Source organism: Triturus cristatus, chromosome 1_1 (genome assembly GCF_964204655.1).
Source record: "Triturus cristatus chromosome 1_1, aTriCri1.1, whole genome shotgun sequence".
Lineage (NCBI taxonomy): Eukaryota > Metazoa > Chordata > Amphibia > Caudata > Salamandridae > Triturus > Triturus cristatus.
Window position 1 is genome coordinate 201,172,082 of NC_140579.1, and position 16,687 is coordinate 201,188,768.

The following is a 16,687-nucleotide window of genomic DNA, read 5'->3' on the forward strand; positions in this document are numbered from 1 at the left end:
GTCAGTGAGAGTGAGCGAGTCAGTCAGTGAGAGTGAGTGAGTCAGTCAGTGAGAGTGAGTGAGTCAGTGAGAGTGAGTGAGTCAGTCAGGGAGACTGAGTCAGTCAGTGAGAGTGCGTGAGTCAGTCAGTGAGAGTGAGTGAGTCAGTCAGTGAGAGTGAGTGAGTCAGTCAGTGAGAGTGAGTGAGTGAGTCAGTCAGTGAGAGTGAGTCAGTCAGTGAGAGTGAGTGAGTCATTGAGAGTGAGTGAGTCAGTGAGAGTGAGTCAGTCAATCAGTGAGAGTGAGTCAGTCAGTCAGTGAGAGTGAGTCAGTCAGTCAGTGAGAGTGAGTCAGTGAGAGTGAGTCAGTGAGTGAGTGAGTCAGTGAGAGTGAGTGAGTCAGTGAGAGTGAGTCAATTAAAGTGAGTCAGTGAGAGTGAGTCAGTGAGAGTGAGAGTGAGGGAGTCAGTCAGTGAGAGTAAGTGAGTCAGTCAGTGAGAGTGAGTGAGTCAGTCAGTGAGAGTGAGTGAGTCAGCCAGTGAGTCAGCCAGTGAGTCATGCAGTGACTCAGTCAGTGAGAGTGAGCCAGTCAGTGAGAGTGAGTCAGTCAGTGAGAGTGAGTCAGTTAGTGAGTGAGAGTCAGTGAGTCAGTGAGAGTCAGTGAGTCAGTTAGAGTGAGTGAGTCAGTGAGAGTGAGTGAGTCAGTGAGAGTGAGTGAGTCAGTGAGAGTGAGTGAGTGAGTCAGTGAGAGTGAGTAAATCATTGAGAGTGAGTGAGTCAGTGAGAGTGAGTGAGTCAGTGAGAGTGAGTGAGTCAGTCAGTGAGAGTGAGTGAGTCAGTCAGTGAGAGTGAGTCAGTCAGGTAGAGTAAGTGAGTCAGTCAGTGAGAGTGAGTGAGTCAGTCAGTGAGAGTGAGTCAGTCAGTGAGAGTGAGTGAGTCAGTGAGAGAGAGAGTGAGTAAGTGAGAGTGAGTCAGTCAGTGAGAGTGAGCAAGTCAGTCAGTGACAGTGAATGAGTCAGTCAGTGAGAGTGAGTGAGTCAGTGAGAGTGAGTGAGTCAGTCAGGGAGACTGAGTCAGTCAGTGAGAGTGCGTGAGTCAGTCAGTGAGAGTGAGTGTCAGTCAGTGAGAGTGAGTGTCAGTCAGTGAGAGTGAGTGTCAGTCAGTGAGAGTGAGTCTCAGTCAGTGAGAGTGAGTGAGTCAGTCAGTGAGAGTGAGTGAGTCAATGAGAGTGAGTGAGTCAGTCAGTGAGAGTGAGTCAGTCAGTGAGAGTGAGTGAGTCAGTCAGTGAGAGTGAGTGTCATTCAGTGAGAGTGAGTGTCAGTCAGTGAGAGTGAGTCTCAGTCAGTGAGAGTAAGTGAGTCAGTCAGTGAGAGTGAGTGAGTCAGTCAGTGAGAGTGAGTGAGTCAGTCAATGAGAGTGAGTAAGTCAGTCAGTGAGAGTGAGTGAGTCAGCCAGTGAGTCAGCCAGTTAGTCAGTCAGTGACTCAGTCAGTGAGAGTGAACCAGTCAGTGAGAGTGAGTCAGTCAGTGAGAGTGAGTCAGTCAGTGAGAGTGAGTCAGTCAGTGAGAGTCAGTGAGTCAGTGAGAGTCAGTGAGTCAGTGAGAGTCAGTGAGTCAGTGAGAGTGAGTGAGTCAGTGAGAGTGAGTGAGTGAGTCAGTGAGAGTGAGTCAGTCAGTGAGAGTGAGTGAGTCAGTCAGTGAGAGTGAGTGTCATTCAGTGAGAGTGAGTGTCAGTCAGTGAGAGTGAGTCTCAGTCAGTGAGAGTAAGTGAGTCAGTCAGTGAGAGTGAGTGAGTCAGCCAGTGAGTCAGCCAGTTAGTCAGTCAGTGACTCAGTCAGTGAGAGTGAACCAGTCAGTGAGAGTGAGTCAGTCAGTGAGAGTGAGTCAGTCAGTGAGAGTGATTCAGTCAGTGAGAGTCAGTGAGTCAGTGAGAGTCAGTGAGTCAGTGAGAGTCAGTGAGTCAGTGAGAGTGAGTGAGTCAGTGAGAGTGAGTGAGTGAGTCAGTGAGAGTGAGTGAGTGAGTCAGTGAGAGTGAATGAGTCATTGAGAGTGAGTGAGTCAGTGAGAGTGAGTGAGTCAGTGAGAGTGAGTGAATCAGTCAGTGAGAGTGAGTCAGTCAGTGAGTGTGAGTGAGTCAGTCAGTGAGAGAGAGAGAGAGAGTCAGTCAGTGAGAGTGAGTCAGTCAGTGAGAGTGAGTGAGTCAGTCAGTGAGAGTGAGTGAGTCAATCAGTGAGAGTGAGTCAGTCAGTGAGAGTGAGTGAGTCAGTGAGAGTGAGTCAGTCAGTGAGAGTGAGTGAGTCAGTGAGAGAGAGAGTGAGTCAGTGAGAGTGACTCAGTCAGTGAGAGTGAGTTTCAGTCAGTGAGAGTGAGTGAGTCAGTCAGTGAGAGTGAGTGAGTCAGTCAGTGAGAGTGAGTGAGTCAGTCAGTGAGAGTGAGTGAGTCAGTGAGAGTAAGTGAGTCAGTCAGTGAGAGTGAGTGAGTCAGTGAGAGTGAGCGAGTCAGTCAGTGAGAGTGAGTGAGTCAGTCAGGGAGACTGAGTCAGTCAGTGAGAGTGCATGAGTCAGTCAGTGAAAGTGAGTGTCAGTCAGTGAGAGTGAGTGTCAGTCAGTGAGAGTGAGTGTCAGTCAGTGAGAGTGAGTGTCAGTCAGTGAGAGTGAGTGAGTCAGTCAGTGAGAGTAAGTGAGTCAGTCAGTGAGAGTGAGTGAGTCAGTCAGTGAGAGTGAGTGAGTCAGCCAGTGAGTCAGCCAGTGAGTCATGCAGTGACTCAGTCAGTGAGAGTGAGCCAGTCAGTGAGAGTGAGTCAGTCAGTGAGAGTGAGTCAGTCAGTGAGTGAGAGTCAGTGAGTCAGTGAGAGTCAGTGAGTCAGTTAGAGTGAGTGAGTCAGTGAGAGTGAGTGAGTCAGTGAGAGTGAGTGAGTCAGTGAGAGTGAGTGAGTGAGTCAGTCAGAGTGAGTAAATCATTGAGAGTGAGTGAGTCAGTGAGAGTAAGTGAGTCAGTGAGAGTGAGTGAGTCAGTCAGTGAGAGTGAGTGAGTCAGTCAGTGAGTGTGAGTGAGTCAGTCAGTAAGAGAGAGAGAGAGTCAGTCAGTGAGAGTGAGTCAGTCAGTGAGAGTGAGTGAGTCAGTGAGTGAGAGTGAGTGAGTCAGTCAGTTAGAATGAGTCAATCAGTGAGAGTGAGTCAGTCAGTGAGAGTGAGTCAGTCAGTGAGAGTGAGTGAGTCAGTGAGAGAGAGAGTGAGTCAGTGAGAGTGAGTGAGTCAGTCAGGGAGACTGAGTCAGTCAGTGAGAGTACGTGAGTCAGTCAGTGAGAGTGAGTGTCAGTCAGTGAGAGTGAGTGTCAGTCAGTGAGAGTTAGTGTCAGTCAGTGAGAGTGAGTCTCAGTCAGTGAGAGTGAGTGAGTCAGTCAGTGAGAGTGAGTGAGTCAGTCAGTGAGAGTGAGTGAGTCAGTCAGTGAGAGTGAGTGAGTCAGCCAGTCAGTCAGCCAGTGGGTCAGTCAGTGACTCAGTCAGTGAGAGTGAGCCAGTCAGTGAGAGTGAGTCAGTCAGTGAGAGTGAGTCAGTCAGTGAGAGTGAGTCAGTGAGAGTGAGTCAGTGAGAGTGAGTGAGTCAGTGAGAGAGAGAGTGAGTCAGTGAGAGTGAGTCAGTCAGTGAGAGTGAGCGAGTCAGTCAGTGAGAGTGAGTGAGTCAGTCAGTGAGAGTGAGTGAGTCAGTGAGAGTGAATGAGTCATTGAGAGTGAGTGAGTCAGTGAGAGTGAGTGAGTCAGTGAGAGTGAGTGAATCAGTCAGTGAGAGTGAGTCAGTCAGTGAGTGTGAGTGAGTCAGTCAGTGAGAGAGAGAGAGAGAGTCAGTCAGTGAGAGTGAGTCAGTCAGTGAGAGTGAGTGAGTCAGTCAGTGAGAGTGAGTGAGTCAATCAGTGAGAGTGAGTCAGTCAGTGAGAGTGAGTGAGTCAGTGAGAATGAGTCAGTCAGTGAGAGTGAGTGAGTCAGTGAGAGAGAGAGTGAGTCAGTGAGAGTGACTCAGTCAGTGAGAGTGAGTGAATCAGTCAGTGAGAGTGAGTCAGTCAGTGAGTGTGAGTGAGTCAGTCAGTGAGAGAGAGAGAGAGAGTCAGTCAGTGAGAGTGAGTCAGTCAGTGAGAGTGAGTGAGTCAGTCAGTGAGAGTGAGTGAGTCAATCAGTGAGAGTGAGTCAGTCAGTGAGAGTGAGTGAGTCAGTGAGAGTGAGTCAGTCAGTGAGAGTGAGTGAGTCAGTGAGAGAGAGAGTGAGTCAGTGAGAGTGACTCAGTCAGTGAGAGTGAGTTTCAGTCAGTGAGAGTGAGTGAGTCAGTGAGTGTGAGTGAGTCAGTCAGTGAGAGAGAGAGAGAGAGTCAGTCAGTGAGAGTGAGTCAGTCAGTGAGAGTGAGTGAGTCAGTCAGTGAGAGTGAGTGAGTCAATCAGTGAGAGTGAGTCAGTCAGTGAGAGTGAGTGAGTCAGTGAGAGTGAGTCAGTCAGTGAGAGTGAGTGAGTCAGTGAGAGAGAGAGTGAGTCAGTGAGAGTGACTCAGTCAGTGAGAGTGAGTTTCAGTCAGTGAGAGTGAGTGAGTCAGTCAGTGAGAGTGAGTGAGTCAGTCAGTGAGAGTGAGTGAGTCAGTCAGTGAGAGTGAGTCAGTCAGTGAGAGTAAGTGAGTCAGTCAGTGAGAGTGAGTGAGTCAGTGAGAGTGAGCGAGTCAGTCAGTGAGAGTGAGTGAGTCAGTCAGGGAGACTGAGTCAGTCAGTGAGAGTGCATGAGTCAGTCAGTGAAAGTGAGTGTCAGTCAGTGAGAGTGAGTGTCAGTCAGTGAGAGTGAGTGTCAGTCAGTGAGAGTGAGTGTCAGTCAGTGAGAGTGAGTGAGTCAGTCAGTGAGAGTAAGTGAGTCAGTCAGTGAGAGTGAGTGAGTCAGTCAGTGAGAGTGAGTGAGTCAGCCAGTGAGTCAGCCAGTGAGTCATGCAGTGACTCAGTCAGTGAGAGTGAGCCAGTCAGTGAGAGTGAGTCAGTCAGTGAGAGTGAGTCAGTCAGTGAGTGAGAGTCAGTGAGTCAGTGAGAGTCAGTGAGTCAGTTAGAGTGAGTGAGTCAGTGAGAGTGAGTGAGTCAGTGAGAGTGAGTGAGTCAGTGAGAGTAAGTGAGTGAGTCAGTCAGAGTGAGTAAATCATTGAGAGTGAGTGAGTCAGTGAGAGTAAGTGAGTCAGTGAGAGTGAGTGAGTCAGTCAGTGAGAGTGAGTGAGTCAGTCAGTGAGTGTGAGTGAGTCAGTCAGTAAGAGAGAGAGAGAGTCAGTCAGTGAGAGTGAGTCAGTCAGTGAGAGTGAGTGAGTCAGTGAGTGAGAGTGAGTGAGTCAGTCAGTTAGAATGAGTCAATCAGTGAGAGTGAGTCAGTCAGTGAGAGTGAGTCAGTCAGTGAGAGTGAGTCAGTCAGTGAGAGAGAGAGTGAGTCAGTGAGAGTGAGTGAGTCAGTCAGGGAGACTGAGTCAGTCAGTGAGAGTACGTGAGTCAGTCAGTGAGAGTGAGTGTCAGTCAGTGAGAGTGAGTGTCAGTCAGTGAGAGTTAGTGTCAGTCAGTGAGAGTGAGTCTCAGTCAGTGAGAGTGAGTGAGTCAGTCAGTGAGAGTGAGTGAGTCAGTCAGTGAGAGTGAGTGAGTCAGTCAGTGAGAGTGAGTGAGTCAGCCAGTCAGTCAGCCAGTGGGTCAGTCAGTGACTCAGTCAGTGAGAGTGAGCCAGTCAGTGAGAGTGAGTCAGTCAGTGAGAGTGAGTCAGTCAGTGAGAGTGAGTCAGTGAGAGTGAGTCAGTGAGAGTGAGTGAGTCAGTGAGAGAGAGAGTGAGTCAGTGAGAGTGAGTCAGTCAGTGAGAGTGAGCGAGTCAGTCAGTGAGAGTGAGTGAGTCAGTCAGTGAGAGTGAGTGAGTCAGTGAGAGTGAATGAGTCATTAAGAGTGAGTGAGTCAGTGAGAGTGAGTGAGTCAGTGAGAGTGAGTGAATCAGTCAGTGAGAGTGAGTCAGTCAGTGAGTGTGAGTGAGTCAGTCAGTGAGAGAGAGAGAGAGTCAGTCAGTGAGAGTGAGTCAGTCAGTGAGAGTGAGTGAGTCAGTCAGTGAGAGTGAGTGAGTCAATCAGTGAGAGTGAGTCAGTCAGTGAGAGTGAGTGAGTCAGTGAGAGTGAGTCAGTCAGTGAGAGTGAGTGAGTCAGTGAGAGAGAGAGTGAGTCAGTGAGAGTGACTCAGTCAGTGAGAGTGAGTTTCAGTCAGTGAGAGTGAGTGAGTCAGTCAGTGAGAGTGAGTGAGTCAGTCAGTGAGAGTGAGTGAGTCAGTCAGTGAGAGTGAGTCAGTCAGTGAGAGTAAGTGAGTCAGTCAGTGAGAGTGAGTGAGTCAGTGAGAGTGAGCGAGTCAGTCAGTGAGAGTGAGTGAGTCAGTCAGGGAGACTGAGTCAGTCAGTGAGAGTGCATGAGTCAGTCAGTGAAAGTGAGTGTCAGTCAGTGAGAGTGAGTGTCAGTCAGTGAGAGTGAGTGTCAGTCAGTGAGAGTGAGTGTCAGTCAGTGAGAGTGAGTGAGTCAGTCAGTGAGAGTAAGTGAGTCAGTCAGTGAGAGTGAGTGAGTCAGTCAGTGAGAGTGAGTGAGTCAGCCAGTGAGTCAGCCAGTGAGTCATGCAGTGACTCAGTCAGTGAGAGTGAGCCAGTCAGTGAGAGTGAGTCAGTCAGTGAGAGTGAGTCAGTCAGTGAGTGAGAGTCAGTGAGTCAGTGAGAGTCAGTGAGTCAGTTAGAGTGAGTGAGTCAGTGAGAGTGAGTGAGTCAGTGAGAGTGAGTGAGTCAGTGAGAGTGAGTGAGTGAGTCAGTCAGAGTGAGTAAATCATTGAGAGTGAGTGAGTCAGTGAGAGTAAGTGAGTCAGTGAGAGTGAGTGAGTCAGTCAGTGAGAGTGAGTGAGTCAGTCAGTGAGTGTGAGTGAGTCAGTCAGTAAGAGAGAGAGAGAGTCAGTCAGTGAGAGTGAGTCAGTCAGTGAGAGTGAGTGAGTCAGTGAGTGAGAGAGAGTGAGTCAGTCAGTTAGAATGAGTCTATCAGTGAGAGTGAGTCAGTCAGTGAGAGTGAGTCAGTCAGTGAGAGTGAGTGAGTCAGTGAGAGAGAGAGTGAGTCAGTGAGAGTGAGTGAGTCAGTCAGGGAGACTGAGTCAGTCAGTGAGAGTACGTGAGTCAGTCAGTGAGAGTGAGTGTCAGTCAGTGAGAGTGAGTGTCAGTCAGTGAGAGTTAGTGTCAGTCAGTGAGAGTGAGTCTCAGTCAGTGAGAGTGAGTGAGTCAGTCAGTGAGAGTGAGTGAGTCAGTCAGTGAGAGTGAGTGAGTCAGTCAGTGAGAGTGAGTGAGTCAGCCAGTCAGTCAGCCAGTGGGTCAGTCAGTGACTCAGTCAGTGAGAGTGAGCCAGTCAGTGAGAGTGAGTCAGTCAGTGAGAGTGAGTCAGTCAGTGAGAGTGAGTCAGTGAGAGTGAGTCAGTGAGAGTGAGTGAGTCAGTGAGAGAGAGAGTGAGTCAGTGAGAGTGAGTCAGTCAGTGAGAGTGAGCGAGTCAGTCAGTGAGAGTGAGTGAGTCAGTCAGTGAGAGTGAGTGAGTCAGTGAGAGTGAGTGAGTCAGTCAGGGAGACTGAGTCAGTCAGTGAGAGTGCGTGAGTCAGTCAGTGAGAGTGAGTGTCAGTCAGTGAGAGTGAGTGTCAGTCAGTGAGAGTGAGTGTCAGTCAGTGAGAGTGAGTCTCAGTCAGTGAGAGTGAGTGAGTCAGTCAGTGAGAGTAAGTGAGTCAGTCAGTGAGAGTGAGTGAGTCAGTCAGTGAGAGTGAGTGAGTCAGCCAGTGAGTCAGCCAGTGAGTCATGCAGTGACTCAGTCAGTGAGAGTGAGCCAGTCAGTGAGAGTGAGTCAGTCAGTGAGAGTGAGTCAGTCAGTGAGTGAGAGTCAGTGAGTCAGTGAGAGTCAGTGAGTCAGTTAGAGTGAGTGAGTCAGTGAGAGTGAGTGAGTCAGTGAGAGTGAGTGAGTCAGTGAGAGTGAGTGAGTGAGTCAGTGAGAGTGAGTAAATCATTGAGAGTGAGTGAGTCAGTGAGAGTGAGTGAGTCAGTGAGAGTGAGTGAGTCAGTCAGTGAGAGTGAGTGAGTCAGTCAGTGAGTGTGAGTGAGTCAGTCAGAGAGAGAGAGAGAGAGTCAGTCAGTGAGAGTGAGTCAGTCAGTGAGTGAGTGAGTCAGTGAGTGAGAGTGAGTGAGTCAGTCAGTGAGAGTGAGTCAATCAGTGAGAGTGAGTCAGTCAGTGAGAGTGAGTTAGTCAGTGAGAGTGAGTGAGTCAGTGAGAGAGAGAGTGAGTCAGTGAGAGTGAGTCAGTCAGTGAGAGTGAGCGAGTCAGTCAGTGAGAGTGAGTGAGTCAGTCAGTGAGAGTGAGTGAGTCAGTGAGAGTGAGTGAGTCAGTCAGGGAGACTGAGTCAGTCAGTGAGAGTACATGAGTCAGTCAGTGAGAGTGAGTGTCAGTCAGTGAGAGTGAGTGTCAGTCAGTGAGAGTTAGTGTCAGTCAGTGAGAGTGAGTCTCAGTCAGTGAGAGTGAGTGAGTCAGTCAGTGAGAGTGAGTGAGTCAGTCAGTGAGAGTGAGTGAGTCAGTCAGTGAGAGTGAGTCAGTCAGTCTGAGAGTAAGTGAGTCAGTCAGTGAGAGTGAGTGAGTCAGTCAGTAAGAGTGAGTAAGTCAGTCAGTGAGAGTGAGTGAGTTAGCCAGTGAGTCAGCCAGTGGGTCAGTCAGTGACTCAGTCAGTGAGAGTGAGCCAGTCAGTGAGAGTGAGTCAGTCAGTGAGAGTGAGTCAGTCAGTGAGAGTGAGTCAGTGAGAGTGAGTCAGTGAGAGGGAGTCAGTCAGTGAGAGTGAGTCAGTCAGTATGTGAGAGTGGGTGAGTGTCAGTGAGAGTGAGTCAGTCAGTGAGAGTCAGTCAGTGAGAGTGAGCAAGCGAGTCAGTGAGAGTGAGTCAGTCAGTCAGTGAGAGTGAGTCAGTCAGTCAGTGAGAGTGAGTCAGTGAGAGTGAGTCAGTGAGTGAGTGAGTCAGTGAGACTGAGTCAGTGAGAGTGAGTCAATTAAAGTGAGTCAGTGAGAGTGAGTCAGTGAGAGTGAGAGTGAGTGAGTCAGTCAGTGAGAGTGAGTGAGTCAGTGAGAGTGAGTCAGTCAGTCAGTGAGAGTGAGTCAGTGAGAGTGAGTCAGTCAGTGAGAGTGAGTCAGTCAGTGAGTCAGTGAGAGTGAGTGAGTCAGTGAGAGTGAGTGAGTCAGTGAGAGTGAGTGAGTGAGTCAGTGAGAGTGAGTGAGTCAGTCAGTGAGAGTGATTGAGTCATTGAGAGTGAGTGAGTCAGTGAGAGTGAGTCAGTCAGTGAGAGTGAGTGAGTCAGTGAGAGAGAGAGTGAGTCAGTGAGAGTGAGTCAGTCAGTGAGAATGAGCGAGTCAGTCAGTGAGAGTGAGTGAGTCAGTCAGTGAGAGTGAGTGAGTCAGTGAGAGTGAGTGAGTCAGTCAGGGAGACTGAGTCAGTCAGTGAGAGTACGTGAGTCAGTCAGTGAGAGTGAGTGTCAGTCAGTGAGAGTTAGTGTCAGTCAGTGAGAGTGAGTCTCAGTCAGTGAGAGTGAGTGAGTCAGTCAGTGAGAGTGAGTGAGTCAGTCAGTGAGAGTGAGTGAGTCAGTCAGTGAGAGTGAGTCAGTCAGTCTGAGAGTAAGTGAGTCAGTCAGTGAGAGTGAGTGAGTCAGTCAGTAAGAGTGAGTGAGTCAGTCAGTGAGAGTGAGTGAGTTAGCCAGTGAGTCAGCCAGTGGGTCAGTCAGTGACTCAGTCAGTGAGAGTGAGCCAGTCAGTGAGAGTGAGTCAGTCAGTGAGAGTGAGTCAGTCAGTGAGAGTGAGTCAGTGAGAGTGAGTCAGTGAGAGGGAGTCAGTCAGTGAGAGTGAGTCAGTCAGTGTGTGAGAGTGGGTGAGTGTCAGTGAGAGTGAGTCAGTCAGTGAGAGTCAGTCAGTGAGAGTGAGCAAGTGAGTCAGTGAGAGTGAGTCAGTCAGTCAGTGAGAGTGAGTCAGTCAGTCAGTGAGAGTGAGTCAGTGAGAGTGAGTCAGTGAGTGAGTGAGTCAGTGAGAGTGAGTCAGTGAGAGTGAGTCAATTAAAGTGAGTCAGTGAGAGTGAGTCAGTGAGAGTGAGAGTGAGTGAGTCAGTCAGTGAGAGTGAGTGAGTCAGTGAGAGTGAGTCAGTCAGTCAGTGAGAGTGAGTCAGTGAGAGTGAATCAGTCAGTGAGAGTGAGTCAGTCAGTGAGTCAGTGACAGTCAGTGAGTCAGTGAGAGTGAGTGAGTCAGTGAGAGTGAGTGAGTGAGTCAGTGAGAGTGAGTGAGTCAGTCAGTGAGAGTGAGTGAGTCATTGAGAGTGAGTCAGTCAGTGAGAGTGAGTCAGTCAGTCAGTGAGAGTGAGTCAGTCAGTCAGTGAGAGTGAGTCAGTGAGAGTGAGTCAGTGAGTGAGTGAGTCAGTGAGAGTGAGTGAGTCAGTGAGAGTGAGTCAATTAAAGTGAGTCAGTGAGAGTGAGAGTGAGAGAGTCAGTCAGTGAGAGTAAGTGAGTCAGTCAGTGAGAGTGAGTGAGTCAGTCAGTGAGAGTGAGTGAGTCAGCCAGTGAGTCAGCCAGTGAGTCATGCAGTGAATCAGTCAGTGAGAGTGAGCCAGTCAGTGAGAGTGAGTCAGTCAGTGAGAGTGAGTCAGTCAGTGAGTGAGAGTCAGTGAGTCAGTGAGAGTCAGTGAGTCAGTTAGAGTGAGTGAGTCAGTGAGAGTGAGTGAGTCAGTGAGAGTGAGTGAGTCAGTGAGAGTGAGTGAGTGAGTCAGTGAGAGTGAGTAAATCATTGAGAGTGAGTGAGTCAGTGAGAGTGAGTGAGTCAGTGAGAGTGAGTGAGTTAGTCAGTGAGAGTGAGTGAGTCAGTCAGTGAGTGTGAGTGAGTCAGTCAGTGAGAGAGAGAGAGAGTCAGTCAGTGAGAGTGAGTCAGTCAGTGAGAGTGTGTGAGTCAGTCAGTGAGACTGAGTGAGTCAGTCAGTGAGAGTGAGTCAATCAGTGAGAGTGAGTCAGTCAGTGAGAGTGAGTCAGTCAGTGAGAGTGAGTGAGTCAGTCAGTGAGAGTGAGTCAGTCAGTCAGTGAGTGTGAGTGAGTCAGTCAGTAAGAGAGAGAGAGAGTCAGTCAGTGACAGTGAGTCAGTCAGTGAGAGTGAGTGAGTGAGAGTGAGTGAGTCAGTCAGTTAGAATGAGTCAATCAGTGAGAGTGAGTCAGTCAGTGAGAGTGAGTCAGTCAGTGAGAGTGAGTGAGTCAGTGAGAGAGAGAATGAGTCAGTGAGAGTGAGTCAGTCAGTGAGAGTGAGCGAGTCAGTCAGTGAGAGTGAGTGAGTCAGTCAGTGAGAGTGAGTGAGTCAGTGAGAGTGAGTGAGTCAGTCAGGGAGACTGAGTCAGTCAGTGAGATACGTGAGTCAGTCACTGAGAGTGAGTGTCAGTCAGTGAGAGTGAGTGTCAGTCAGTGAGAGTGAGTGTCAGTCAGTGAGAGTGAGTGAGTCAGTCAGTGAGAGTGAGTGAGTCAGTCAGTGAGAGTGAGTGAGTCAGTCAGTGAGAGTGAGTGAGTCAGCCAGTGAGTCAGCCAGTGGGTCAGTCAGTGACTCAGTCAGTGAGAGTGAGCCAGTCAGTGAGAGTGAGTCAGTCAGTGAGAGTGAGTCAGTCAGTGAGTGAGAGTCACTGAGTCAGTGAGAGTCAGTGAGTCAGTTAGAGTGAGTGAGTCAGTGACAGTGAGTGAGTCAGTGAGAGTGAGTGAGTGAGTCAGTGAGAGCGAGTGAGTGAGTCAGTGAGAGTGAGTAAATCATTGAGAGTGAGTGAGTCAGTGAGAGTGAGTGAGTCAGTGAGAGTAAATCAGTCAGTCAGTGAGAGTGAGTGAGTCAGTCAGTGAGTGTGAGTGAGTCAGTCAGTGAGAGAGAGAGAGTCAGTCAGTGAGAGTGAGTCAGTCAGTGAGAGTGAGTGAGTCAGTCAGTGAGAGTGAGTGAGTCAGTCAGTGAGAGTGAGTCAGTCAGTGAGAGTGAGTGAGTCAGTGAGAGTGAGAGTGAGTCAGTGAGAGTGAGTCAGTCAGTGAGAGTGAGCGAGTCAGTCAGTGAGAGTGAGTGAGTCAGTCAGTGAGAGTGAGTGAGTCAGTGAGAGTGAGTGAGTCAGTCAGGGAGACTGAGTCAGTCAGTGAGAGTGCATGAGTCAGTCAGTGAGAGTGAGTGTCAGTCAGTGAGAGTGAGTGTCAGTCAGTGAGAGTGAGTGTCAGTCAGTGAGAGTGAGTCTCAGTCAGTGAGAGTGAGTGAGTCAGTCAGTGAGAGTGAGTGAGTCAGTCAGTGAGAGTGAGTGAGTCAGTCAGTGAGAGTGAGTGAGTCAGTCAGTGAGAGTGAGTCAATCAGTGAGAGTGAGTCAGTCAGTGAGAGTGAGTCAGTCAGTGAGAGTGAATGAGTCAGTCAGTGAGAGTGAGTGAGTCAGTCAGTGAGTGTGAGTGAGTCAGTCAGTAAGAGAGAGAGAGAGTCAGTCAGTGAGAGTGAGTCAGTCAGTGAGAGTGAGTGAGTCAGTGAGTGAGAGTGAGTAAATCAGTCAGTTAGAATGAGTCAATCAGTGAGAGTGAGTCAGTCAGTGAGAGTGAGTCAGTCAGTGAGAGTGAATGAGTCAGTGAGAGAGAGAGTGAGTCAGTGAGAATGAGTCAGTCAGTGAGAGTGAGCGAGTCAGTCAGTGAGAGTGAGTGAGTCAGTCAGTGAGAGTGAGTGAGTCAGTGAGAGTGAGTGAGTCAGTCAGGGAGACTGAGTCAGTCAATGAAAGTACGTGAGTCAGTCAGTGAGAGTGAGTGTCAGTCAGTGAGAGTGAGTGTCAGTCAGTGAGAGTTAGTGTCAGTCAGTGAGAGTGAGTCTCAGTCAGTGAGAGTGAGTGAGTCAGTCAGTGAGAGTGAGTGAGTCAGTCAGTGAGAGTGAGTGAGTCAGTCAGTGAGAGTGAGTGAGTCAGCCAGTGAGTCAGCCAGTGGGTCAGTCAGTGACTCAGTCAGTGAGAGTGAGCCAGTCAGTGAGAGTGAGTCAGTCAGTGAGAGTGAGTCAGTCAGTGAGTGAGAGTCACTGAGTCAGTGAGAGTCAGTGAGTCAGTTAGAGTGAGTGAGTCAGTGAGAGTGAGTGAGTCAGTGAGAGTGAGTGAGTCAGTGAGAGTGAGTGAGTGAGTCAGTGAGAGTGAGTAAATCATTGAGAGTGAGTGAGTCAGTGAGAGTGAGTGAGTCAGTGAGAGTGAGTGAGTCAGTCAGTGAGAGTGAGTGAGTGAGTCAGTGAGTGTGAGTGAGTCAGTCAGTGAGAGAGAGAGAGTCAGTCAGTGAGAGTGAGTCAGTCAGTGAGAGTGAGTGAGTCAGTCAGTGAGAGTGAGTGAGTCAGTCAGTGAGAGTGAGTCAATCAGTGAGAGTGAGTCAGTCAGTGAGAGTGAGTCAGTCAGTGAGAGTGAGTGAGTCAGTGAGAGAGAGAGTGAGTCAGTGAGAGTGAGTCAGTCAGTGAGAGTGAGCGAGTCAGTCAGTGAGAGTGAGTGAGTGAGTCAGTGAGAGTGAGTGAGTCAGTGAGAGTGAGTGAGTCAGTCAGGGAGACTGAGTCAGTCAGTGAGAGTGCGTGAGTCAGTCAGTGAGAGTGAGTGTCAGTCAGTGAGAGTGAGTGTCAGTCAGTGAGAGTGAGTGTCAGTCAGTGAGAGTGAGTGAGTCAGTCAGTGAGAGTGAGTGAGTCAGTCAGTGAGAGTGAGTGAGTGAGTCAGTCAGTGAGAGTGAGTGAGTCAGTGAGAGAGAGAGTGAGTCAGTGAGAGTGAGTCAGTCAGTGAGAGTGAGCGAGTCAGTCAGTGAGAGTGAGTGAGTCAGTCAGTGAGAGTGAGTGAGTCAGTGAGAGTGAGTGAGTCAGTCAGGGAGACTGAGTCAGTCAGTGAGAGTGCGTGAGTCAGTCAGTGAGAGTGAGTGAGTCAGTCAGTGAGAGTGAGTGAGTCAGTCAGTGAGAGTGAGTGAGTGAGTCAGTCAGTGAGAGTGAGTGAGTCATTGAGAGTGAGTGAGTCAGTGAGAGTGAGTCAGTCAATCAGTGAGAGTGAGTCAGTCAGTCAGTGAGAGTGAGTCAGTGAGAGTGAGTCAGTGAGTGAGTGAGTCAGTGAGAGTGAGTGAGTCAGTGAGAGTGAGTCAATTAAAGTGAGTCATTGAGAGTGAATCAGTGAGAGTGAGAGTGAGGGAGTCAGTCAGTGAGAGTAAGTGAGTCAGTCAGTGAGAGTGAGTGAGTCAGTCAGTGAGAGTGAGTGAGTCAGCCAGTGAGTCAGCCAGTGAGTCATGCAGTGACTCAGTCAGTGAGAGTGAGCCAGTCAGTGAGAGTGAGTCAGTCAGTGAGAGTGAGTCAGTTAGTGAGTGAGAGTCAGTGAGTCAGTGAGAGTCAGTGAGTCAGTTAGAGTGAGTGAGTCAGTGAGAGTGAGTGAGTCAGTGAGAGTGAGTGAGTCAGTGAGAGTGAGTGAGTGAGTCAGTGAGAGTGAGTAAATCATTGAGAGTGAGTGAGTCAGTGAGAGTGAGTGAGTCAGTGAGAGTGAGTGAGTCAGTCAGTGAGAGTGAGTGAGTCAGTCAGTGAGAGTGAGTCAGTCAGGTAGAGTAAGTGAGTCAGTCAGTGAGAGTGAGTGAGTCAGTCAGTGAGAGTGAGTCAGTCAGTGAGAGTGAGTGAGTCAGTGAGAGAGAGAGTGAGTAAGTGAGAGTGAGTCAGTCAGTGAGAGTGAGCAAGTCAGTCAGTGACAGTGAATGAGTCAGTCAGTGAGAGTGAGTGAGTCAGTGAGAGTGAGTGAGTCAGTCAGGGAGACTGAGTCAGTCAGTGAGAGTGCGTGAGTCAGTCAGTGAGTGTGAGTGTCAGTCAGTGAGAGTGAGTGTCAGTCAGTGAGAGTGAGTGTCAGTCAGTGAGAGTGAGTCTCAGTCAGTGAGAGTGAGTGAGTCAGTCAGTGAGAGTGAGTGAGTCAATGAGAGTGAGTGAGTCAGTCAGTGAGAGTGAGTCAGTCAGTGAGAGTGAGTGAGTCAGTCAGTGAGAGTGAGTGTCATTCAGTGAGAGTGAGTGTCAGTCAGTGAGAGTGAGTCTCAGTCAGTGAGAGTAAGTGAGTCAGTCAGTGAGAGTGAGTGAGTCAGTCAGTGAGAGTGAGTGAGTCCGTCAATGAGAGTGAGTAAGTCAGTCAGTGAGAGTGAGTGAGTCAGCCAGTGAGTCAGCCAGTTAGTCAGTCAGTGACTCAGTCAGTGAGAGTGAACCAGTCAGTGAGAGTGAGTCAGTCAGTGAGAGTGAGTCAGTCAGTGAGAGTGAGTCAGTCAGTGAGCGTCAGTGAGTCAGTGAGAGTCAGTGAGTCAGTGAGAGTGAGTGAGTCAGTGAGAGTGAGTGAGTGAGTCAGTGAGAGTGAGTGAGTGAGTCAGTGAGAGGGAATGAGTCATTGAGAGTGAGTGAGTCAGTGAGAGTGAGTGAGTCAGTGAGAGTGAGTGAATCAGTCAGTGAGAGTGAGTCAGTCAGTGAGTGTGAGTGAGTCAGTCAGTGAGAGAGAGAGAGAGAGTCAGTCAGTGAGAGTGAGTCAGTCAGTGAGAGTGAGTGAGTCAGTCAGTGAGAGTGAGTGAGTCAATCAGTGAGAGTGAGTCAGTCAGTGAGAGTGAGTGAGTCAGTGAGAGTGAGTCAGTCAGTGAGAGTGAGTGAGTCAGTGAGAGAGAGAGTGAGTCAGTGAGAGTGACTCAGTCAGTGAGAGTGAGTTTCAGTCAGTGAGAGTGAGTGAGTCAGTCAGTGAGAGTGAGTGAGTCAGTCAGTGAGAGTGAGTGAGTCAGTCAGTGAGAGTGAGTCAGTCAGTGAGAGTAAGTGAGTCAGTCAGTGAGAGTGAGTGAGTCAGTGAGAGTGAGCGAGTCAGTCAGTGAGAGTGAGTGAGTCAGTCAGGGAGACTGAGTCAGTCAGTGAGAGTGCATGAGTCAGTCAGTGAAAGTGAGTGTCAGTCAGTGAGAGTGAGTGTCAGTCAGTGAGAGTGAGTGTCAGTCAGTGAGAGTGAGTGTCAGTCAGTGGGAGTGAGTGAGTCAGTCAGTGAGAGTAAGTGAGTCAGTCAGTGAGAGTGAGTGAGTCAGTCAGTGAGAGTGAGTGAGTCAGCCAGTGAGTCAGCCAGTGAGTCATGCAGTGACTCAGTCAGTGAGAGTGAGCCAGTCAGTGAGAGTGAGTCAGTCAGTGAGAGTGAGTCAGTCAGTGAGTGAGAGTCAGTGAGTCAGTGAGAGTCAGTGAGTCAGTTAGAGTGAGTGAGTCAGTGAGAGTGAGTGAGTCAGTGAGAGTGAGTGAGTCAGTGAGAGTGAGTGAGTGAGTCAGTCAGAGTGAGTAAATCATTGAGAGTGAGTGAGTCAGTGAGAGTGAGTGAGTCAGTGAGAGTGAGTGAGTCAGTCAGTGAGAGTGAGTGAGTCAGTCAGTGAGTGTGAGTGAGTCAGTCAGTAAGAGAGAGAGAGAGTCAGTCAGTGAGAGTGAGTCAGTCAGTGAGAGTGAGTGAGTCAGTGAGTGAGAGTGAGTGAGTCAGTCAGTTAGAATGAGTCAATCAGTGAGAGTGAGTCAGTCAGTGAGAGTGAGTCAGTCAGTGAGAGTGAGTGAGTCAGTGAGAGAGAGAGTGAGTCAGTGAGAGTGAGTGAGTCAGTCAGGGAGACTGAGTCAGTCAGTGAGAGTACGTGAGTCAGTCAGTGAGAGTGAGTGTCAGTCAGTGAGA